The sequence below is a fragment of the Triticum aestivum genome, chromosome 2B, assembly GCF_018294505.1.
Source record: "Triticum aestivum cultivar Chinese Spring chromosome 2B, IWGSC CS RefSeq v2.1, whole genome shotgun sequence".
NCBI classification, from domain to species: Eukaryota; Viridiplantae; Streptophyta; class Magnoliopsida; order Poales; family Poaceae; genus Triticum; species Triticum aestivum.
Window position 1 is genome coordinate 339,531,503 of NC_057798.1, and position 25,009 is coordinate 339,556,511.

General features: G+C 47.7%; 2 long non-coding RNA genes across 3 annotated transcripts; one reads left to right on the forward strand and one right to left on the reverse strand.

The window, feature by feature from the left end:
• The first annotated feature begins 526 nt into the window (after positions 1–526).
• LOC123044884 (uncharacterized) lies at positions 527–9,750 on the forward strand. 2 transcript variants are annotated; one of them, XR_006420669.1, is made up of 4 exons: positions 527–798; positions 911–967; positions 1,246–1,315; positions 1,423–2,116. It is a non-coding gene; the product is annotated as an uncharacterized lncRNA (long non-coding RNA). The 2 variants fall into 2 exon arrangements; XR_006420668.1 differs by lacking the exons at positions 1,246–1,315; positions 1,423–2,116 and adding an exon at positions 9,692–9,750.
• LOC123044883 (uncharacterized) lies at positions 4,368–5,976 on the reverse strand. Its single transcript, XR_006420667.1, has 2 exons — positions 5,581–5,976; positions 4,368–5,506 (listed from the first exon to the last, which is right to left on the reverse strand). It is a non-coding gene; the product is annotated as an uncharacterized lncRNA (long non-coding RNA).
• Positions 9,751–25,009: the final 15,259 nt, after the last annotated feature.

Genomic DNA, 25,009 nt, shown 5'->3' on the forward strand with positions numbered 1-25,009 from the left:
TCGGCACCGTTTGAACGACTCTTTTTATGTGGCAGCAGGGAAAGTCCCGTTCAATCCAGCCCCGCAAAAAACAAAGGTGAGTAATTGTCTACGACCGTGCACGGTGCCGTCCAACTGCACCTGCCCTATGAACCCCACCGTCCATCCGAAAGGATTTTTAGTCATAGACAATTGAAAGCGTCTTCCAACTGCGTTGACCCAGTACCAACGTCAGGGCTGCAAGCAGGGCAAGCCACCACGCCAGGGTTGTTCCAACTTAAAGTGTGTCGTCGGTGTTCCAGCCATTCAGAGCAGTGGGCAGCAGGTAATTACCTTGCATCTGTCGGATTTTTTTCTTATCAGAGGTGAAGACTGTTTTGCTAAGTACTAGATCTTCGTGCATTAAAACTTGCCATTTTCTTCCAGCTCTATGTACACGGTTCAAAACCGTTTGCACGTGAATCAAGTGCCCCTTGATGGTCTCTTTTTATGCATTGGCGGTAGCCGTCCAGCTACGTAGTAATCACAAAACGCCACTGGCCATCTGCATGCAATAATTGACGCCACGGTCCGCTACTCTCTTTGCATACATTAAGTATCTCTCCCCACCGGTGCCCCTGCGCTCCACTAACGACGCTGTTCAGCTACAGTTTTGTCGGCATGGAATGGTCCGGAGATGGCCGTGCAAGCAATGGAAGCCAGAGTCTCCCCGCGAGAGTTGATGGAATGGGAGACGTGCTTGCAGGAGCCATCGTCCCTGTTGCCGTCGACGTTGACCCCCTCCGTGTTGCAGCGAGTCACAACAACAGCGGGAAACAGGTATTTTCTCTGTTTTATCGACAGTTTGTGTTTGAAGTGAAAAAAAATTCTATGTTGAGTAATAGGCTTTTTATTTTTCTTGGTGGTTCTGTCTTTGGGTCACCCATGGAAGAAATGACTACATAAGAAGGCATGGAATGCAACATGCACATTAGGGTTACTCCCTAAGGTACGGGTCAGATGAACCTATATATGCATGCATTTCGTCAGTTTCTAGTGTTTGCTGAATGTTTATAGCTCTGAAAATAAGAGAATGCGTGGCACTTCTTTTGTTCTTTGAGTGTCGTGACGAACTACAACTACATCACTCATCATTTCCTACATTATACATATATGTTCAGTTGGATCTTGAGAAAAAAGGCATCATTTATCGATTTTGTTGCGTTTCCTATGTAGTAAGCTTGTGATTTATGTTAGTTGTTGAGTGAGCAAACCATGTTCGTACAGTACAAGGAGAGGAAACCTCCATCTCCAAGACGTACTGTCTTTTCTCCTCGTCAAGCGAAGCAATCAAACCGTAAAGCTTCTTAACGCTGCACCTCGATCTAATGGCGGGCGCCTTCCCATTAGGCTGGTTCTGATCTTCTTCGTCTATCTCTGACTCCGCAACGCCACCTCCTGCAGGGAAACCAATACTCTCTTCTTCTTCTGATTCCGATGATGCATCGTCAATCTGTCCACGTGCGCTCGGCCCCGAAGCTGGGATCCCGTAGCCATCGATCCCTTCATCAAAAAATGCCAACCTAAAAGAAGTCAATTTTTCAGAAGAAGCACACTCAACATTACATATACGGGATGCCTTTGCAAAAATCCTGGTTGCATGGTGCACTGGAGAAAACATGATTTCAGTATCGAGGATGCTATAGGCCATGCGCACATACATGGGTGTACATGATCGATCGATACATAAAAATCGTGCAAACCGATGGATGAGTTTTAGAAATAATGCACACATGACCCATGGTGGAACGGAAGTACTATGATATTGAATCATTGATTGAGATGGCACTGCCCCTCGCCGCAGGATCGCTGCAGCAGCTAGGACTAGATTCGTCGAGTTGTTTTATCAAACACTTCAGAGGGGAGAAGTACATTAGATCAAATGCTGCTGCCCTTTAGAGTCTGCGTGACTCTGATCATGGGCCGCCCCCTTTGTCTGCGCGATGACGTACAAGGGAGAACCGACAAAAAGAGAGTTGCTTTTTTTCGGGGCGCGAGCATTTGACTTTTTCCACAGTAAAAACATTGTTTTTTCTACCTGCTCCTCCCTGTAAATAGTCTTGGGGCTGAATAGGGCTTTAGGGCATCTCTAACATTGACCCGTAAATTTTCTCCCCGCGTCCGTCCGTAGACAGAGGGTTCCGTTTGATTCGTTAGTTGTGATAAGAAAAGGTTGCGTGTTATATCCGCATAAGTAGGAATGCTTCTCATTCGAAATCAAGAATGTGTCGTGTTGTTGTCTGTATGGTTGTACTTTTTTCCTATTCACACACTGTCCACTTGTGTGCGATGGAGAGAAAAGGTTTGTTTGCATGAAAACAGAGATCCTTCTGTCGAGTACGAAAGGTTCTAACCTTGCCGTATGAGGTTTCTCATTCACTAGTACGAGAAGTCCCCCACCCTCCCCGCCTCCCCGGTGCACAACGCAAAGTTTTTCTTTTTGCAAAAATTGAAATGAGGTTCTATGACTGTTTGCATGTTTCTACCCTTTTTCCATGCACACACTATCCAATGGTGTGCGATGGAGGGAAAATGTTCGCCTGCATAAAAAGAGGGATCCTTCTGATGAGTACGAAAGGTTCTTACCTTGCCATCTGAGGGTTCTCGTTCACCAATAAGAGAGACCCCCGCCCCCCGGACCCGGGGTGCAATAGGCCCCTGGTCTACGATATATAGAAGGGTTCTCGGTCCATAAATAAGGGTGCCTACTGCGAGTGTGTGGGTGGTTCTCATAATGCATAACAAAGGTCCTATGATTGGCACATTACATCAGAAAATTACTTCTCCCCAATTAAACTTGCACCCGCATGGAAGAGCATCTATTTACCACGTCAAGTTTATAAAATAGTTTGTAAGCATAAAATGGATGTTCCTCGCAATGCACCAATGCACCAATGCGGTGATACGTTATCGAGCGGTGTGTGATTGAGAAGGGTTCGCATGCATAAAATGATGGAACCCTCCTGTCGAGCGTGAAAGGTTCAAACAATGTCACAGAAGGGTTCTCATTCATTAATAAAATGGTTCCTATCACTTTCTGACCGAGTGCCCTGGTTTCACGGCTTTAGTTTAACCATGGGTGTTGCACCTTGTCAGGCTGTAGCGAGCAGCAGGCCATGTGTTTGACGCATTTAGTTTAACCAAGTAGTAGTAGTTCCCGCTTCTCGGCGGGGAGCTGCCCAAGCACACATCAGCCTTGGGTAAGAAACGGTGCCATGCTAGAAACCAGCACAACCCACACCATCGATGGAGAATGTGTGCTCCCCCATGTCATTTACCTCCTACCGAAACAACCGTCGTTCATGCCCCACTGCGTTATTGAGCGCACACATGCCATGATCGGACGAGGAGAATCGCCTCCGAGCCACCGCTCTCGTGATCACCGCGCCCTGGGTCGACCCAAACGCAGGGAAGGAAGCCACCCTCGCCGAATTCGCCAATATCCAGAGCGGCCGTTGTGTGTCCATCCTTTCCGTGCAGAACTTCCTCGTCCGTTTCATGAAGTTACCTGATTATCTAATATTCCCTCCGTCCCATAATATAAAAGTGTTTTTAATACTAGTGTAAAAAAACGGTCTTATATTATGGGACGGAGAGACTTTGTAGCTAATGTATTATTTAGTATTCTCTATTCACATTTTTACTATGCAGAAACTTTTCGTTTATGTAGCTTAAAGTGAAATACTTTACTTAGTAAGCTAGGTCTATTAGGCTGGTAACACCGCAGTCAACAATCTTTGTGAGCTGCAGTAGAAGCCATCCAGCCAGCAGCTAAGCTTTCCATTTTCTCGGTAAGGAACTGACTTCTACTAGAGTGTAAAATTCAGAGTAAACAAATAGATCAAGTGCATCCACAATTCCTTAGTACAGTAGTAGTATGGAGAAAGGCAGGATCTGTATGGCGCCCACTTTATAACCAGTAATTCTAAAATAACAACCAAAATGGTTTTGCTTCTTCTTGTAGGAAACCACACCAAATGAATTAAAAGAGGGAATCAACTCTGAGAACAATGAAATTACCCGATAGAAAAAAATAGAACACTCTTGAACGAATTTTTAGCCAGCAAAAAGACGTGCATTCTTTTCTCACATTCCATCAAACAGTGTTTTTTTAAAAGATATTCCATCAAACAGTTAACGCGCAGTTTGAACTAGTGAACAAATCTCACGGGCTGCAGAGAGTAAGATTCAGTCAAAACTAATTCAGTTGGACCATAACAAATACACCAGTGCAGAAAAATGTAGAACATGTCGTGGGAGTTGAAGCTGCTGCTCCTACTACTCTGGCCGCTACAGCTTGACATTCCCTCTCCAAGACAACCAACTAAAAAGTCCGTTTCAAAAAAAACTAAATAATCACCATTCCTGTGATCATCCACAATCCATTTCATTGTTTGTCTCATCTCATGCTCTCAACAACCAACACCAAAATATAATTTAACCATGCATTACCCACTAACACTTGCATGGAGATCCACTAAAGAAGGGAGGAGATTAAGAAAACGATTAAGGGAAAGCAAACAACTTTCCAAAGTCTAATGAACTCCCAAAATCACATCAAACAACAAAGAGTTCAAGCATTTGTTCAGAACGATCAGAAACCTGTGGATCAATTGAAGATTCAGAGCAAAAGCTTAAATTTAGAGCTCCAAACCTATGAAAGCAAAACGCTAAGCTAGCAAGAAAAATCAGGCTCAAGTTATGTTTGGTGCCGCCTCCGTCTCGAATTTCCTCGTGTGTAGCCTTGTCTTCCTCCTCACGACCCTAGTTCTGCGCATGGCGAGCACAAGGCAGCATCGTCATGATTCTTGGTGAAGCATGGCGAGCTCCATGCAGAAGCTTGGGACACCAGGCCACATCTACGGCTAGTCACCTGCATCACCGTATCCAAAATGCATTACACAGGAAACCAAACCAAAAAAACACTGATTAGGGGCAGGCCAGGGTAAAATTCAGAACAACAACATTACATTCAGAGGGCCGTAGTTAGGAACACAAAAGTTAAAATATACAATAGCACACAAACTAGAAAGAATTGAATTCGTTCAACGTCCTGGTAAGTAATCTATAAAAATTAGTAGTAATCTGGCTACAACTACTTTTGCAGCTTGACCTATCCAGCCCGAACAACAACAAAATCACACGTCCACCAACAATCAAAGGGAAGAAGCAAGAAGTTCGAGCACAAAAAGACAGGCCTTTTCTCAATGCCTCCAAGTTGGAGTCGCGGAGTAGCTGTGGACCAGGAGGAGGCCGTGAGAGGCCAGCAGGAAGCAGTACAGGTCGTGCACACTGTCGACCCTCCCGGGTAAGCCCGCGACAGGCCCCGCGTCTCCCGCCAGTGGGAAGAGACGGCCACAACATCCAACACTACGGCAGCCCGGGGCCCCGGTATCCCCGGATCAAGCTTGGCGAGGTTGATGCCGATATCGACGTCCCCGTCTCCCTGGATCTCGCCGATATTTGTGCGGCAGAAGAGGGAGGGAGCCTGTTGGGTAGCATGATGAGGAGATGTGGAGCACCGAGATGAGGGTGGGAGAGGGTTGGGGCTGTGCGACTCACCGGGATGGTAGAGGTGGCTTGCTGTGGAGGGGAAGGGTGGGAGGGTTGGGGGCGGCGGGATCTGGACGGGATGGAGAACAAGCGAGAGAGAATGATGGGGTGGATAAACGAGCAAGAGAGAGACGGGGTGGATAAAGTTACGCACCGATCATGTACATGGGCGATGGGCCGACAGTTCTACAGAACCTTACCTCCGGCTGCAATCACGGGCCCATCACTGCCAAACCTGCCGTCCTGCCAGCCTAGTACTGCGCGCGACAGGGCTGGACGCAGGGTGAGTGGTCCAGGTTTGGCTATAAGAGGAATTACCCATCGATCACTTAAAAGAAGAAAAATGCAAAGAGGGAAAGGTGAGGGAGCAGATCCCAACACATTTAGGCGTCCGTGACTGCAATGTCTCTGACGAAACTTTATATCTTTGATTTTTCCTATATATATATATTCATTTTAAAATACTTTCAACAACATACATATCCCTTCCATATGGATATGTGTAACGCCCCAGATACAATTTTCCATATTCATAACTTCAACTCTTGCCTTTTCCGGAGATGCTATATGATATTTCCTTTGTGGTTGGGTTTTTGTCGTTTGTTTTGCATTTTGTTCTTGTTATGCATCTCGTCTCATGTCATCATCTGCATTTCATCTGCATGTTTTTCAAAACTTGCATCTGTTCGGGTTCCGCCGGTTCTCTCCGTTGTCCGTTCGGAGTCCAGACCACACTCGCACGCGCCCGCGGCACCTCCGAAATATTATTTTATAAGTGGCATAAAAATGTTCTCGGAATGGGTTGCAACTTGTCGTGCGGTCTTATTATAGTGTAGACAGAGCGCCTGCCAAGTTTCATCGCATTCGGAGTTGGTTTGACTGCCCAACTGTTAAATATATAACCGCGATATAGTCGGTATATTCGTCGGACGTTTCGGTCTCTGAAACAGTTGCCGGGCTGCATTTCTCCCCTCTTCTCTCAGCCCAAGCCCCTCTACACAGCCCACCAACCCCTCTCTTAGTCCCTCTCCGCTCCGAAAGCCCCCAAAACCCCGAACCCTAACCCCTCTTTCTATAAATAGCAGCCCCCTTGCCATTTTTGTCACCCCTAACCTCTCTCCTTGATTTCCGCGCTGTCCCAATCATCAGCCGCCGCCACCTCCCACCTTCTCCTTCGATTCCGGCGCCCTCCACCTCCACTGCGACACTTGGCGCACCCCGATTGGCCCAGCCACCACCATCCGGCGCCCTCCACCTCCACTGCGACACTTGGCGCACCCCGATTGGCCCAGCCACCACCATCCGGCGCCCCTGGCCACTCCCAAGCCTCCACGTCGCCTCCCCCTCAGCCTCCGCCGCCGCGGCCCGCCAGGAACCCAGATCGGGCCCTGGGAAGCCCATCTGGGCCCCGAGCTGCCTAGCTCCTGCGCCCGAGCCCCGTCCTTGTCGCCCTGCGCCCCGCGCCTGAGCGCCCTGGCTCTAGGATCCCGTGCGCCGCCCCTCCGCGTGCAACCACCCTGCCGAGCGTCACCGGCGACCAACTCCGGCGACCTCCGCCGCAGGTCACGCTGCCGCCCGGCCTCTCTCTCCCTTCCTCTTCTCCTTCCTCCCCTCACCAGCTCTCTCTCTCTCCCGCAGCGCCTCGCGCCACCGCCCGTCGCTGTAGTTCGTCGTCCGGCCCCGCCTCCGGCCAGATCCGGGCAGGAGCGCCCGGATCCCCCTATCCCCGTCGTTCGCCGACGCTCTGGACGCCGCCCGCTGCCGCCAAGGCCTCGTCGTCGGAGTCCCGTGCGCCGTCATGTTCGTTGAACGGTCCCGCTGGAGATGAGCGCCACGACCGCGTCGCCCTCCACCCACTTCAGCCCAGCGCGCCTCCATATCCGCGCCAAGGCCCAGCGCCCCTTCCAGCCGGCCCGCTTGCCCCGCTGGCCTGCCCGGCCTCCTTCTTCCTCAACCGGGCCTTGGCCCAGGGTGAGCAGACCCCTCCCCCTCTCCTGTGCACTTTGGCCCAGCCAGATTCGGCCCAGTGTAGTTTTTTTTCAGATCTGCGAATTTGTCTTTTATCCAGTGCATGCATAATTACAGGAGGATGCCATTATTTTAAATTGCTCACAAGTAAATAACTGTGCATCGGATTAAAATGGTTTAAACATGTAAAATGCTCAGAAAATTGTGTAGATTAATAATATGCCACTTTCATCTATGTTAAAAATGTTTAACATGATGTTTGTGTTTATTTTGCATAATGCCATGCTAAAATGATTTAATTCATAACTAAATAACCGTAGCTCCATTTTAAATAAACTTTATATGTAAATGGGGTGGAAAAATGCCTAGATTAACATGGTGCACTTTATTTTCCTGTTTAACAACAATAAAATTGTGTTTAGGGAAGAACAGTACCGAATCTAAAATATGCATATGGGGATTTTCCGGACTTGTTGTTTGTTGCTTTTGGCCTCATTTAAACTTGCCTAAATAGTTAGTTTACTTATGTTTCACCTCTTGCCATGTTTAACAACATTTAATATTGTTGTGTACCTAAACGAGAGCGAACCAAATAACTCGTATGTGGTGTTTCGTCAATATGTAACTCGTTGCATATTGAGCTCCACTTAACTTGTAATATTGTTTGTTGCACTTTGCCATGCCATGCCTCATTAAACCGGAGATGCATCATACTTGTTTGTGCATCATGCCATGTTTATGCTCGTGCATTACCATGTTGTTTGTTTCTTTCCGGTGTTGCTTCTTAGTTCCGGTAATGTTGCGATCGTGAGGATTCGTTCGTCTACGCTTGGTTCGGTTTCATCCGTTCGTCTTCTTCATGGACTCGTTCTTCTTCTTAGCGGGATTTCAGGCAAGATGGCCGCTACCCTGGATCTCACTACTATCATTGCTATGCTAGTTGCTTCGTTCTATCGCTATGCTGCGTTACCTATCTTTTGCTCATCAAGCCTCCCAAATTGCCATGAACCTCTAACCTTTGACACCCTCCCTAGCAAACCGTTGCTTGGCTATGTTACCGCTTTTGCTCAGCCCCTCTTATAGCGTTGCTAGTTGCAGGTGAAGTTGAAGATTGCTCCACGGTGGACAGAATTATGTTTGGGATATCACAATATCTCTTATATTATTAATGCATCTATATACTTGGTAAAGGGTGGAAGGCTCGGCCTTATGCCTGGTGTTTTGTTCCACTCTTGCCGCCCTAGTTTCCGTCATACCGGTGTTATGTTCCCGGATTTTGCGTTCCTTACGCGGTCGGGTGATTTATGGGACCCCCTTGACAGTTCGTCTTGAATAAAACTCCTCCAACAAGGCCCAACATTGGTTTTACCATTTGCCTCACCACCACCTACTTTTCCCTTGGGAGTAATTAACCCAAGGGTCATCTTTATTACAGCACCCCCCCCCCCGGGCCAGTGCTTGTTTAAGTGTTGGTCCGAACTAGAGCCCTTTGCAGCGCCCCCTCAGGGAAACTTGAGGTCTGGTTTTAGTTGTACGGATTGCTCATCTGGTGTTGCCCTGAGAACGAGATATGTGCAGCTCCTATCGGGATTGTCGGCGCATCGGGCGGCTTTGCTGGTCTTGTTTTACCATTGTCGAAATGTCTTGTAAACCGGGATTCCGAGTCTGATCGGGTCTTCCTGGGAGAAGGTCTATTCCTTCGTTGATCGCGAGATCTTGTCATGGGCTAAGTTGGGACACCCCTGCAGGGTATAAACTTTCGAAAGCTGTGCCTGCGGTTATAGGCAGATGGGAATTTGTTAATGTCCGGTTGTAGATAACTTGACACCAGATCCGAATTAAAACGCATCAACCGCGTGTGTAGCCGTGATGGTCTCTTTTCGACGGAGTCCGGGAAGTGAACACGGTTTCTTGGGTTATGTTTGACGTAAGTAGGAGTTCAGGATCACCTCTTGATCATTACTAGTTGACGACCGTTCTGCTTGCTCTCTTCTCGCTCTTATTTGCGTATGTTAGCCACCATATCATGCTTAGTCGCTGCTGCAACCTCACCACTTTACCCCCTTCCTTTCCCTTTAAGCTTTGCTAGTCTTGATACCCATGGTAATGGGATTGCTGAGTCCTCGTGGATCACAGATTACTACAACAACAGTTGCAGGTACAGGTTATGCGATGTTCATGACGCGAGAGCGATGCTTGCTTGTCTTGGAGTTCTTCTTCTGCTTCTTCTTCGATCAGGGGATAGGTTCCAGGTCGGCAGCTTGGGCTAGAGGGTGGATGTCGTTTGAGTTTCTGTTTGTGTTTCATCCGTAGCCGGATGATGCTCTTATGTATTGTGATGTTGTATTCGAGTGGCATTGTATGCCTTATGTATGTATCCCCATCTATTATGTAATGTTGATGTAATGATATCCACCTTGCAAAAGCGTTTCAATATGCGGGTCTATCCTTGGTGGGACCTTCGAGTTCCTTTTGGATAGGGTCGCATATTGGGCATGACAATATGATCATCCAACACATATATATACCAAATCAAAAGTCCATATCCAACATATATATAGCCAACATATCCAATAATTAAGCAAAAAGTCCATATACAATGGTTTCATCCATACATACATATATAGGTAGCAAGTTTCACACTGTTCATCCTACAAAATCAAAACAAAAAGGAAGGACAAGGAAAAGAGTAGACTTCATCAACGCAAGCTTTCATGATCTGAAGAAAATCTGCAAATTGGGAAAGAAGAAAGTTAGAAGAATAGGACTAGAAGAAGAACAAGACTAGAAGAAGAAGAAGAAGAAGAAGAAGTAGAAGAAGAATTTTTCTTCTCTTTCTTTTTCTCCTCTTCTTTATCTTCTTCTTCTTCTAACTAAGGTAACCTAGGTAATTATGTCATTTCTTAGCTAACTAAGCATATTAAGTCATTTTGGAGGAAAAAATGCCAAGTGTAGGTCATTTTATAGCTAACCTAGGTAAATAGGTCATTTTGGAGCTAAGTAAAGTTATTATGTCATTTTCGATGAAAATAAGCTAGGTATATGACATAAATAAGCTAGGTATATGTCCATTTTTGACCTAGGTATGCTAAGTATGTCATAAATGAACTAAATAAGCTAAGTATAGGCCCTCTTCAAGAATTCATCCGATTAACCAGTTAACTTGCCGATTAATCCCTAGTCATAGGGTCACCGAGTAGCCGAAAAACCGATAAATCAACCGATTAATTGATTAAATGGCCGATTAACTTGTCGATTAACCCATTAATCCCCTACTCGCCAGCCAACTGAGCAGCTACTAGTTAACGATTTCCTCAACAATGTATAGGTCATTATTGAGCTAACCTAGGTAGTTATGCCATTTTTAGCTAACTAAGCATATTAAGTCATTTTGGAGGAAAAATGGTAAGTGTAGGTCATTTTAGAGCTATCCTAGTTAAAATCATTCATTGGAGCTAAGTAAGGTTATTATGTCATTTTCGAGGAAAATAAGCGAAATATATGACAGTTTGGAGCTAAACCAAGGTTATTATGCCATTTTTTACCTAAGTAAGCTAATTATGTCATAAATGAACTAGCTAAGCTAAGTATAGGTCATTATTGAGCTATCCTAGGTACTTATGCCATTTTTTAGCTAACTAAGCATATTAAGTCATTTTGGAGGAAAAATGCTAAGTATAGGTTATTTTATAGCTATCCTGGGTAAAATAGGTCATTTTAGAGCTAAGTAAGGTTATTATGTCATTTTCGAGGGAAATAAGCTAAGTATAGGTCATTTTGGAGCTAAATAGGTCATTTCTTAAGCTAAGTATGCATTTGTTAAGGAAAACTCTTGGAAAAACTTATCATCATCACGGAGGTGAAGGACCGGTCGCGCTAGTGGCAGACGGAGAAGGATCGGTTGATGCTTATCGGGAGGCACGCTGCACCAAAGATAATTTGCAATCTCTCGTTAGGATGCAACTCAAATGTGAATACTAGTAACTAATGACCATCCAAATGAAACTCACCATGGTCGCCGAATTAATCTGGGGCATCGGCGGAGGGGTGTGACCGTTGCTCTGGCACATAGTCTGCACATTTGGTTCTCACGAGTCAGTCATATTAGTTAGTAATGAAACCAACATTACGTGCATGATTTGGCTAATATGCAGGAGAAACTTACCACCACGAGCTCGTATAGGGCCCGGTGAGACACGTTGTTCCGGTTCCTCTCCTCCTCCAACAACCTAGCCATCCTCTCATCCAGGTCCCTTTCCCTCTCCACCGACTGCCTGTTTGCCTTCGCCAGAAGCGCCTGGGTGTTCACTCTCTCTTTCTCAAGAACAACCTGCAACACAACTCCTCGTTAGCATTCTAATCATCGATGGCCGCACACACAATGTAATGGAGGAAAAAGGTATTTGAGTCCGTATAACTAACCTCGATGGCGAGCTCCATTGGTCGTGGACGAGGCCTTATCTCAGGATTGGAGCACGTCTGGCGCTTCTTGATCTCTGGGAGAGTGCTAGGACAACATATCAGTCCATCCCCAATGGCTATCGAGCCATGGGACCTCCCGCCACCAGATATCATCACCAGCTCTGGATCAAAAGGATTCTGGCTCAGGTTAAAGTCCTCCCCTTTCCCCGCCTTCCCCTCGGATCTGTACTTCACGAGCTTGTGGTGGGAGGAGATGTTGGTGAAGCTCTCTGGATGATCGAGGTCAGACTCAGAGAATGCCTTGTCCTTCTTGTACGGGGCAGTATGGGCAATGGTGTCGGTGTCAAAACCGGCGGATCTCGGGTAGGGGGTCCCGAACTGTGCGTCTAAGTCTAATGGTAACAGGAGGCAGGGGACACGATGTTTTACCCAGGTTTGGGCCCTCTCGATGGAGGTAATACCCTACTTCCCGCTTGATTGATCTTGATGATATGAGTATTACAAGAGTTGATCTACCACGAGATCGTAGAGGCTAAACCCTAGAAGCTAGCCTATGATTCTGATTGTTGTTGTCCTAGGGACTGAACCCTCCGGTTTATATAGACACTGGAGGGGGCTAGGGTTACAAAGAGTCGGTTACATAGAAGGAAATCTACATATCCGAATATCCAAGCTTGCCTTCCACGCAAAGGAGAGTCCCATCCAGACACGGGACGAAGTCTTCAATCTTGTATCTTCATAGTCCAACAGTCCGGCCAAAGTATATAGTCCGGCTATCCGAGGACCCCTTAATCCAGGATTCCCTCAGTAGCCCCTGAACCAGGCTTCAATGACGATGAGTCCCGCGTGCAGATTGTCTTCGACATTGCAAGGCGGGTTCCTTCTCCGAATACTCCATAGAAGATTTAGGACACAAGGATCGTGTCCAGCTCTACAAAACAAATTCCACATTCCACCACAGAGAGTATAATATTCCACAAATCTAAACTGTCGATAGCTTTCTACGACATCACGCCATGGTCCGGTCTTTATTCGAACCATTTTAATAACCAGCCACTTCACGCGCAGCGAGGCGGTTTTATTCGCATGTCTTGTCAAGCAGAGATCGTGTCCCCCTTATCATGGGATTCTCATCAATACAGGTGTGGGTAACCCAATCGTGTTTGTTTAATATGACTCCTCGATTTGAGGCAAGTCCCAAACGGTCACGCGGGGGACGCTTGATATTCGTCCTCTTTATAAAGGGGGCCAAGGCCTGTCCTTTTCTTTCCACGCTCGATCCTTTCCCTCCCGCACCTCAAGTTCCAACACCCAAGGCTCAAGCTAAAGCACTTTGGCCTTTCGACCATGTCCGGATCCAGTCAAGGCCGGTGGATGGCCTCCTCCATCACAGAGGAGGACATCCAGAAGCTGAGGGAGGCCAAGTATCTCACCGCCGAGATTCCGCATAGGCTACCAGCTCAAGGGCAGGTCGTCCCCACTGCCGAACCCAACAAGAGCGCTGTTTTCATCTCCCACTTTCTTCGAGGGCTAGGTTTTAGCGTTGATCCCTTTGTAAGAGGGCTCATGTTCTACTACATACTAGATTTTCACAATCTAGCTCCGGATTCCGTCCTTCACACCTCGTCGTTTATCGCCGTGTGTAAAGCCTTCCTCCACATCACCCCCCACTTTGTCCTGTGGCTCAAGACCTTCAATGTGAGGCCGAGGGTGATCGACGGGTGTCACGCGGAGTGCGGAGGCGCTATAATAAGCAAAGGCGCCGACGCCCATGGCCAAAGGGTTCTTTTGTGGAGACTTCTGATTTATGGCAGCGGGAGTGGTTTTACATCACCGTCCCTGAGGTACAAAGCGGGTGGCCGCTCCAGCATTCCGCCCGGGCCCTCCACCGCAACTGGCATCATGGGTCAACAAAGGGCTGGACTGGGGGCCGGCTAATGACGTGCTGACATTACAAAGCCGCATCCCAGACCTTCTCAAGAGGAACGTTAGTCTTGTCAAGATAATGCAAGTGATGCTGGTTCGTCGAGTCCTGCCCTGCCAAAGTCGTCATCTCCGTATGTGGGAGCTCAACCCAGAAGGACTGCGGACCGTTCAACAATTCTTCATCCTGAAGCTCAAAGAGATGTATGAATCATTCTTCGGATCATGAATAAAGTGTCCGGACACCACCGAGGATGCGGGTCACAATTGCAACTGCCCGGATACCCAAGTAAGTACTTCCGCTACCGAACACACCATCCTTTATTTTTATTGTAACATCATTCTAAAAAAAATTTCTCTGCCAGGACTGGCTGAAGAAGGCGGAGAGGATTAGGTGTCCGGCCCCTCTTCCCGAAGGCTCGCCGAATCCTTTGTTGACCAGGATGCTTGACCGTGCGATGTATTAGGTGCCATCAGGAGAAGACGAGGGGAGAAATAGAGAATCCACAGATGGGCCTCATTTTGTACACATCCAGATTGGAGGAATAAGTGCCTCCGCGAAGGAGGATAATCGGGAAGGGGAATCTAAAATCCCCTCTCCTCAAGGCAAGAAAAGGGTCGCCTCTGAAGATTTGGAAACGGAGGCTTCTAAACGAGGGAACAAAACCTCACAAGGGGGCCGGCCCTCCACCGAGCCGTAAGTGAAAGAGTACTTTGATAGACATATCCTGTTTTGTCTCTGAGAATAATGACCGAAACATGTTTGTTGCAGTCCGGCTCGTAGCCCTTCTCCGCAGAGTTCGTCCTCGGGGGATCTTCCTCCAGAGATGATGGAGAGCGAGAAGCCTCCCTCTGCCTCCCCGTCACATGGGGCGGACGACCCCGAGGTGTCATCACGGAGGATTGCTCCTGATCCACCAAGGCCAGAAGTTGACACTTCGGCTGCCCAGAGTCTGGAATATCCGGCTCCCAAAGAGAGCTTCAGGAGGAGTCCGGGATTGTCCGGCACACAGTCGGACACACTAATGGTCCTTCTGGAGCGAGCATCCATCTCAGAGACACATCGTGCCTTAATGGGTACGGTGGTTGAAAGGATTTTGTCCGCGAAAAGCGGTTTGAATGAAGCTTTTACGAGTCTACTGAGAGGCTTTCAGGTACGCAAAAAATGTATTTTTGATGGTTCCGCACATGCTAAGTGTGCTTTGTATAGATAGTAGCCCCTGAGACTCTGGTTGCCATCAACATGGTGAACAGAGGATCGTAATATCTGGTAATAAGCGTGTTGCTTTATGTGTAGGTGGCTGAGGGTCCGGCGGCCGACCGATCTGCTGATTTTGCCGAACTAAAGTGGCAGCTGGACATGGCCGATGCCGACATCGCGCTTGTTAACAAGCAGCTTGACGAGGCCCATGGTATGTATATTCGGCTTGTCAGCAAATTTTTAAGAGGAGCATGATGCTAGTATCTATAATATGCTGTAACTGCAGATGGAGCTGCTGCCGTGGAGACCCTTCAGGCGAAGCTTGCCCGAGCCAAGGAGAAAGCCCGGATAAGTGATGCAGCCACTCTGAAGGCGGTCGAGGAGTTGAGAGCCGAACAGGCTGCTCATCACCGGAGCGAAGAAAAGATAGCCCAGATGGCTACCGCGCTGGAAGATGCCGCCAACCGCCGTGAGCTCTTTGAAAAGGAAAATCAAGCAAAAGCGGCTGACTTGAAGAAGGCCTTGGAGGCAGCCAAGGAAACCCATTCTGAAATGAGGGGGATGAGGGAGGAGCTTCATGAAGCCGGAGATATCATGGCTGGAAAGCCCTATCTGTTGCGGATGAAATTCGGAGATCCGAAGTATGCCCCTCTGGATTAGTTGTGGAGTGCGGCGGACGCATATGCGGACCTGGCAAAGAGTGCTGCTGATGTGTCCGAGTTTTACAAAGATCGGAAAGACCATAAGGTTGAGAGGTTATTCTGGTCGTACTTCAGTGCCCCGACGCGTCTGCTGCCATTGAATGAAAAGATGGACGCATGGGCCAAACTCCACAGGTTGTCCGGGCTTGCTATGAGGTCTGTCGTGGATCATCTTTGGCCACAAGGACCAAGGCATATCAATGCTGTGAAGAGGTCGGCGTGCATAAAGGGTGCACGGATGGCTCTTGCCCGTGTTAAAACATACTGGGCTAGGATGGAAGCCACCGCTATTGCAACCTGGAGTGCGGCGGACGACCAGGACCCAACCGAGCACTATTTCAAAGAACTTTTAGAAGGCGCCCGTTTAATAGAGGCTCAATGCTCGAAGAGTGCCATGTTTGAATGACATGTATCGCAATTGTAAAGACAATGCTATTTTGATTATAAAGGTTGTTTTTATACTTTTGCCCGAAAGCATTATAATGCCTCCTGTGCGACCGTTTATGTATATATATATATCCTGAAAGTTTGCAGTCGTCGGCTTCAGCCCCCACGCATATAATGCGGGGGTGTTCGAGAAAACGCGTAGTCACACTTGATCCAACGTCTTGGTCCATTAAGGAGGTGATAGTGTGGCGAACCAGGCAATCGGACTATATAGCTTTAACACTTTCACTTAGCCATAGGAGTTTGACGGTGGGGCTACTATATAGCCCCTGGTACTTTCGCGTTCAGCTGGATATGGTGTGTGTATGTACGTGACCGGGAAACCGGTCCTTCGTTAATGTGGAGGAATCGCTAAGATTCCGCTGGATCATCGAGTGGTTGACCAGTCTCGTGCTGTATCATGACAGTCAGTTTTTAGCTTTCTCTAATGAGGTGCTCGTCCAGGTGAACCGGGGCACAATTGCAGTAGTTCTCCCGGTGCCGCCTTAGCCGATAGAACGGAATGTAAGGTAGCAAAACACGGGAGCCGGGCAAACCCAACATTTGACCAAAGACATGATTCAGAGCTGATGCATATAAGGCCAAACTCGTGACGCCGAACACTCCCTAAGGTATTCGAACTTTATAATGTGTACTGGGCTGAATAACTCCCTTGACAATAAGCCCTGAGTTTCCGGGTATGAGCAGTAGTCTGGTGTGATAAAAATGCCGAAAACGCCAGTATCCCTCCCGGTTGTATAAAGTTTCCGGAGGGGAAGAATCAACAAGAGATATTAAAAAGGTTTACGCAGGGTCTTAATCTAAAAAGAAACCTGTGACCGGGGCCCTGCTGCACATCTGCACCTTTATCTCCATTGTGCCATATCCTGGAAGGGTGTAGCACGATGATCATCTGTAAAATAAAAAAACCCAGGTGAAAGACTTCATGCGAGGTGTTCGTTAATCTGAATGAACCATGAAAATGCAATATGCTATTGTATTGATAGGGTCGAGCCAAACTATGGGCTCTTTTTGCGAGCAGCCCCTAGCATCTTTTATGGGGAAATCCCAACTGGGTTGTTACATTAGGTGGAGCGCCGGACTCGTCTAACCGTGTCCATGGTCTTCACGACCAGCCATTAGTCCTGGTTGGAGGGACCGCTCACTGTTCGGCTGCTAGAGCCGCCACATATTCTTCCGCGCGTAAGGAACGCTCTGTGTTTCCGCTAACTGTGATGATGCTGCATGGACCGGGCATCTTAAGTTTCAGGTAGGCGTAATGCGGTACTGCATTAAAACGAGCAAAGGCCATTCGTCCGAGTAGTGCGTGATAGCCACTCCGGAATGGAGCGATGTCGAAGGTTAATTCCTCGCTTCTGAAGTTGTCGGGAGAACCGAATACAACCTCTAGTACTAGAGAGCCCGTACAGTGGGCCTCGACGCTAGGTATCACTCCTTTAAAGGTAGTGTTACTTAGGCTGATCCTTGAAGGGTCTATCCCCATTTTGCGGACATTTTCCTGATATATCAGGTTTAGACTGCTGCCGCCGTTCATAAGGACTCGTGTGAGATGGTATCCATCAATTATTGGGTCGAGCACCAAGGCAGCCGATCCGCCGTGCCGGATACTAGTCAGATGGTCCCTGCGGTCAAAGGTGATCGGGCAGGCCGACCAGGGATTAAATTTAGGGGCTATGGGCTCAATAGCATATACGTCTCAGAGTGCGTGCTTGCGCGTTGTCTTTGGAATGTGAGTTACGTAAATCATATTCACTGTTTTGACTTCTAGTGGGAATTTCTTCTGTCCTCTAGTGTTCGGCTGATGAGGCTCGTCCTCATCTTCACTTGGCGTCTCCCTCCCCTTTTGTTCGGCATTCAGCTTGCCGGCCTGTTTGAAAACCCAACACTCTCTATGGGTGTGGTTTGCAGGTATTTCGGGGCTGCCGTGAATCTGACATAATTTGTCTAGAATCTTGTTTAGGCTGGACGGTCCATCTCTGCTGCCTTTAAATGGCTTCTTCCGTTGACCAGATCGAGAGCCCCTGAATCCCGCGTTAACCGTCATGTTCTATGGGCTACCATCATTGTTTCGACGCTTGTTTTTGTTGCGTCGCGGCTTCTCGTTGCCATCCCTGACTTCGGATGTGCTTGGGTCGCTGGTGCTGCTACGGGCCAGCCAGCTGTCCTTGCCCGCGCAAAAGCGGGTCATAAGGCTTGTTAAGGCTGCCATTGTCCTCGGCTTTTCTTGGCCGAGGTGTCTAGCAAGCCATTCGTCCCGGATACTGTGTTTGAAGGCCGCTAAGGCTTCGGTGTTCGGGCAATCGACTATTTGATTCTTCTTAGTAAGAAACCTGTTTCAGAGCTTTCGGGCTGACTCTTCGGGCTGTTGAATTATGTGACTTAGGTCATCTGCGTTCGAAGGCCGGACATAGGTCCCTTGAAAATTGGCCCTGAAAGCATCCTCGAGCTCTTCCCAACTTCCAATTGAGTTTTCGGGAAGGCTTTTCAACAAGTGCCGAGCTGGTCCCTTTAATTTGAGGGGTAGATATTTAATGGCGTGGAGATCATCTTCGTGAGCCATGTGGATATGAAGGATAAAGTCCTCAATCCAGACCCCCGGGTCTGTAGTTCCGTCGTATGCCTCTATATTCACGGGTTTAAATCCTTCCGGAAATTCATGATCCAACACCTCATCGGTGAAGCATAGGGGGTGTACGGCACCCCTATATTTGGTCATGTCATGGCATGTTGTCGACGGTTGTTGTGTTTGGTTCTGGTTCCTAGCTGGTGTTCGATCAATGTGATCGTTTCGGTAGCTCTGATCCTGTGCCGGAGCGCGCTTCCTAGATCCGTAGATGGATCTGGCCATACCGGACTTTCTGTCCAGCAGCTCACGTAAATCGTGTGTTGACTTGTGTGCGGCATCATTAGCCGTCTTATCACGGCCACGGGGTGGTCGGTCCGGCTGATCGGTCATTTTTGGCTGAGTGGGCTCTACGGCCTCGTCGTCAAATTCGGGCAGCAGCTTGCGCTTTGGATAGCTCTTTGTGTGACGATCGTCGCTGTATTTTTCTTCTGTGTCGAGCACTTTGTTCCACTCGCGGTTGAGCGTATCCTGCGCGGCTTTAAGCCTTTGCTTCTGCTTCTTTAGGCTCCTCGCGGTGGCGATAAGCCTTCTGTGGAGGTTCTCTTGTTCCGAGATCTTTTCTGGGATGATGAGTGCATCATCGTCCGGGCTGTTCTCCTTTTCGGAGACAGGTTGTTGAATTTTACCCTCGGGATCGGCGTTATCCGACGTCGGCTCCGGACTGTTTTCACCATCCCCTGGCTCACCCTGATCCATCACTGGGTCCATGGGGTCGTCGTTTCCTTTGGAATCAACCGGGGTATTATTATTTCTTGTGCTGTTGTCATTGTTTTTATTGCGGCAGGATTTAGAGCAGCGTCTACGGCGCCACTTTGGTGGTTTATCGAGGGGATTATCCTTCGTTGTATCATCACCATCGCCTTCTTTTGGTGTGTCCACCATGTATATATCGTACGATGAGGTGGCAGTCCAGCGCCTAGTGGACGGTGGTTCCTGTTCTTCTCCTGCGTTGTCGTAAATACCGTCGACGTCTTCGGAGTCAAAATCGAGCGTGTCGGTTAAGTCATCGACAGTGGCTATGAAGTGGGTGGTGGGTAGGGAACGAATTTCTTCGTCATCCGCTTCCCACTCGAGCCGAACATAGTTCGGCCAGGAATCTTTTGACAAGGAGAGAGACCTTAATGAGTTCAGCACATCACCTAAGGGCGAGTGCTGAAAAATATCCGCGGCAGTGAACTCCATGACTGGTGCCCAATTAGATTCGACAGGCATGGACGCACGCGGTTCAGATCCTGTAGCCGGAGACGAGTCTGAGGGTCCGATGACACCACTCTCACAGGAGGTGGGATCAATGTTCGGCTCCGACGCCAATGAGTGTGCGGCCTTCGTGGCGGGGTCCATCCACCCGTCCTCGAAAGGCATGATCTGCTCCGGATTGATTCCTGTCGCCGACGCAGGTGCGATCTCCTGAATACTGTCCGACAGCAGATCAAAGTCATGCCCGTCGTGACTGTTTAGCGCACCTGTCATGGTCTCGAATCCATCAAAGATCAAGTCTCCGCGGATGTCGGCAGTATAGTTTAAGCTTCCAAACCCGACCCGATGCCAGGGGCGTAGCTATCGATCTACTCCAGATGGCCAAGCGAGTTAGCCTGCAGTATGAAGCCGCCGAATATGAAGGTCTGTCTGGGAAGGAAAACCTCCCCCTAGACTGCATCATTGAAGATGATCGAGGGAGCCATCAAGCATTATCGCAACGACACAGTGGAACTCTTAATGAAAGCACCAATGTCGGTGTCAAATCCGGCGGATCTCGGGTAGGGGGTCCCGAACTGTGCATCTAAGGCTAATGGTAACAGGAGGCATGGGACACGATGTTTTACCCAGGTTCGGGCCCTCTCGATGGAGGTAATACCCTACTTCCTGCTTGATTGATCTTGATGATATGAGTATTACAAGAGTTGATCTACCACGAGATCGTAGAGGCTAAACCCTAGAAGCTAGCCTATGATTCTGATTGTTGTTGTCCTACGTACTGAACCCTCCGATTTATATAGACACCGGAGGGGGTTAGGGTTACACAGAGTCGGTTACAGAGAAGGAAATCTACATATCCGAATATCCAAGCTTGCCTTCCATGCAAAGTAGAGTCCCATCCGGACACAGGACGAAGTCTTCAATCTTGTATCTTCATAGTCCAACAGTCCGGCCAAAGTATATAGTCCGGCTGTCCGAGGACCCCTTAATCTAGGACTCCCTCACATGGCATAGAGGTCGAATACCCCTGCCACCTCCTTCTTGTTGTGTCGCGCCTAAAAGAGAGGAACAAAATATTAGTTAAGGGCTCAAGCTAGCATGAAGAATGAATTTGCATGAATCATGAAGCAAACCACATACCCAATTATCCCTGTACTCTTATAGGTTGGAGCTCCCTTGATGGTGTGGCACACCAACCATTTTGGCACGCTTATCCTTGGCCTTGTTGTGGATGGCTAACCATTGGGGAGAGCACCACTCATCCACCAACACCTCCCAACAGTCCATCCTATCCGCACACCATCTCGGGGGCACCTAAGTTAGTCAAGAGAAATTTCAGTGCTTCGCCTATGAATCAAATCAAGGAAACTAAGTACAAGGCCTTAAGAATAGGTAATTACCTTCATGTACTTCTCCTTACTCAAAAACTTGCCATGTCACTTCGTCTTGGACCTCTTAATACAAGTCGAGGCGTAGTAGTCTTGAACAACATGCACCGAAGCCTCGTGCCGTAAGTTCTGAAGTAGGCGCTTGCAATCGACTTTGACAACCATAGTGGCGGCCTCCTCCTCTCCCTCAAGACACAATCAAACAAGACTGATTAGTACAATCACTAGGTACTATTGATTTTTAATTCAATAAAGAAGAAATTACCCAAAATGTCCGGATCACAATGTTGGCCACTGTATCGCACAAGACACCGTTGACCCTCTCCTCTGGTGGGGCCGGGGCAGCCAAGTACAGCTCGCAGCTTAGTGCTAGCTGTCGAACCTGACCCTCACCGAGCAACGTGACCCACCCTGGGAAGTTTTTCCGGTAAAGCACACCAAGGACCGGACTGAACTCCAAAACCTTCTTTATGCATTTCGGTTGGACCAATCCACTCAAACTCGGTCAAACCAAAAGCATTTAGATTGATCTAGTATTTCTTCTAGGTGTCATCGAGTTGAGCCATCTCAGAGTCATCGATGTGCTATACTGCTTGTAGTTACACATATCGGTGACACCGAGTTGTTCCACTCTGAGCCATCGATAGCACACGGGTATATATACCTCCCCAGCCCGTGCGTTGAAAAATTCTTCAAATGTCATGACCCCGCACCCTATTTCTGTTGTCGCCTTGGTCTTCGGATCGTCACCCTTGTCTCCTGCGCACCTTTGCCGCCGGATTCCATCGCCGTCAACGGGAATCTTCCCCGCTATTGCCGCCATAGAGGATCTCCACTAAGTTAGGGTGAGATTCGACCCCCTCTGTGTTCAAAATTCTGCCATTATTCTTGCCACAGATTGAAACCTTCCCTTACAATGCAAATTCCATATATTAGCTTCGAGCAAAATTTTAGGTTTGAGTTTCCGCTGAATGCATCTCAGACCAACCGATTTGAGATTTTCGGAGTCATCGATTTGGCCCAGGCCATTGCACTAGTACATCTTGGTGCCACCAAGAAGTACTAATCGGTGAGACTGAAAATAAAGTTTAAGTGAAACCCTAGCATGTCGGAGACATCGAGCCACATTTCGGTCTGACCGAAACTATGTGCCATGTTTCTGTTAAGTGCTTCGGTATCACCAAGATGATCAACATAGTGGATCCAAAATGACTTCTGTGTAAACTTGAAACTAAGATTTGAACTCATTTTTCTTCAAAATTATCTACTTTTGTGATGACTTATCTACTCTGCCGATACCCAACTATTCACATGGTCAGCTTTGCAAGATGCCAGATGCAAGTGATAGTCAGAATGTCTCAGAACTGGATGCTAATCTCAATGTAGGCTCTAGTCCTGAATGCAGCTATTATGAGGGAGTAAGAAGTTCTCCAGAACTGCCAAAAGCTACTACAAGGACAAGCAAGAAGAGAACCTCATATGATGAGGATTTTGTTGCTAGTGAAGAGACATCAAAGAAGAAGAAGATTGTGCTTGCAAAGGAGTATGGCCCAGCTGCTAGCACAAGACCATCTGCAACCTCCAAGGAAAGAGCTGCTGTTAGGAAGGTCCCCTTATCCAACAAGGACAAGATCTCCGAGGATCCCACAAAGAAAAAGAGAGTGAGAAAACAGTCTATGAATGTGATCTTCAAACCCACTTCAATGAGGAGAGATGATATGCCTGAAGGTGAAGAAGAAGAGGAGGAACCAACAACAAAGCCACCTCCTACCAAGTCTCAAAAACCTATGTCAGATGCTATGAAGACTGCTACCACCTCCAAGTACAAACCCAAAGCTCCAACAACCAAGAGACCTACAAGAAATATTTCTGCTAGTGAGAAGAACAAGGCCTGAAGTTGATGCTGATGATGAGCCACTAGTGCTCAGGAGGTTGAGACCTCAGATTCCTGATCGTGACCACACCCATCTAGTTGCTGAGAACATGATGAGGACAGATAAAGTTCTGTGCCAATGGAAATTGTCTGATACCTATGCTGTGAGAAGGAGGACTGCTTGTGACTATCTTTTCCACACCAGAGAGCAACAAGACTTCTATGAGACAGTGTTGCTAGATAAGAAGCCTATTGTTAGTGATATGAAATGGGTGGATTGGAAGTACATTGATGCAAATGAAGACAACTTCCCCCATGTTCATGAGAGCTTCAAGCTTGATGGTGTTGATGCTTTTGTTGGGAAGAAGCTTACCAAGTGGAATGATGAGATGATCATGCAATTCTAGTTTGCTGCTCATTTCTATCCAGATGGGAGGATAGTGTGGATGACTGAGGGAAACAGATACCAGTGAACCATCTCTAAGTGGGCTGCTCTTCTTAGTTCTCCTGAAGAAGAAGAGAACGATATTGATGTATATGCAAAGCCCAAGATGGACCACAATTCCATGCAGAACATGTACAAGCCTATTCCTGAGAATGACCTTGAGACACACACGTTTGAATCTGTGAAGCACCTGTTGGGTGGTTTGGCCACCATCAACACTATTTTGAGGCACACTCTGTTGCCCAAATCTAGAGATGACAAGATGATTCAGACCAGTCCATCAACCTTCTGCATCTCTTTTGATACACCTTAGAAGTTCAAGGCGCTGATCCTAATAGTTGAAACTATTGAGAGAACCGCAGCTGACCAGAAGAGATCATGTGATTTTGCTCCACAGATTCAGTTGCTCATCAACTCCATGGTTGGAACGAGCACATATCTTCTTGGTCGCGAGCATCTCCCTTTGTTGGCAGAGTTCAAGGACAATGTAGTAGTGATGGATCGTTCTCACCCTACTTCTGTTAAGGCACAGGAGAACATTCTGGCAGCTGCTGCAGCTAAAGCAGCCCAGGAAGCAAATGCTCCAAATACTCCCATTGTTAATGTCAAGACGAAGAACAACCAAATGACTTAATATCAGTTGAAGTCTAACCGACCTCACCAAGAACCAGGAGAGCTTAGAGCGGGTAGTCAAGGCAAAGATATATCATCTTGATGTAAAGATCACAGAGGTTCAGACAATAGTGACGAAGTTGAAGGATGATGTTGATACAACTACAACTGCTGCTGAGGATAGTGGAGATGACAGACCGATGACTAACAGATTCCAGACAGTGCCTAGGGCACCCAAGTCTGCTACAATGCCTAATGCAGACATGAGGACTACAGTTTCTGCCCCTGCTGCTGCTTCATCAGTGCCACCTCAGTCTCTACTCCACCAGCTCAGAAGACTTCAACTGAAGCCTTCACAGATGCACTTCTCCCAACACCATCTACGCACACCGGAGCTGCCAGCCAGAGATCGCCATCAGGAGCTGCCGAGGATCGTGTCTAGAGAGACGCATAGCTCTATACCTATTCAAGCTTTTTGGTACTTATGGCAAAGAGGGAGAATTTGTATAGATCATTAGGCTGAGAGAGAGAGAGAGAGTCTTGCTTTTGCTCATTGGTTTTCTTGAGTTTTTGGTACTATTTGGTTCGTGCTACTTTCATTCGTTATGCTTGTGAGATACTATAGTTGTGTTTGA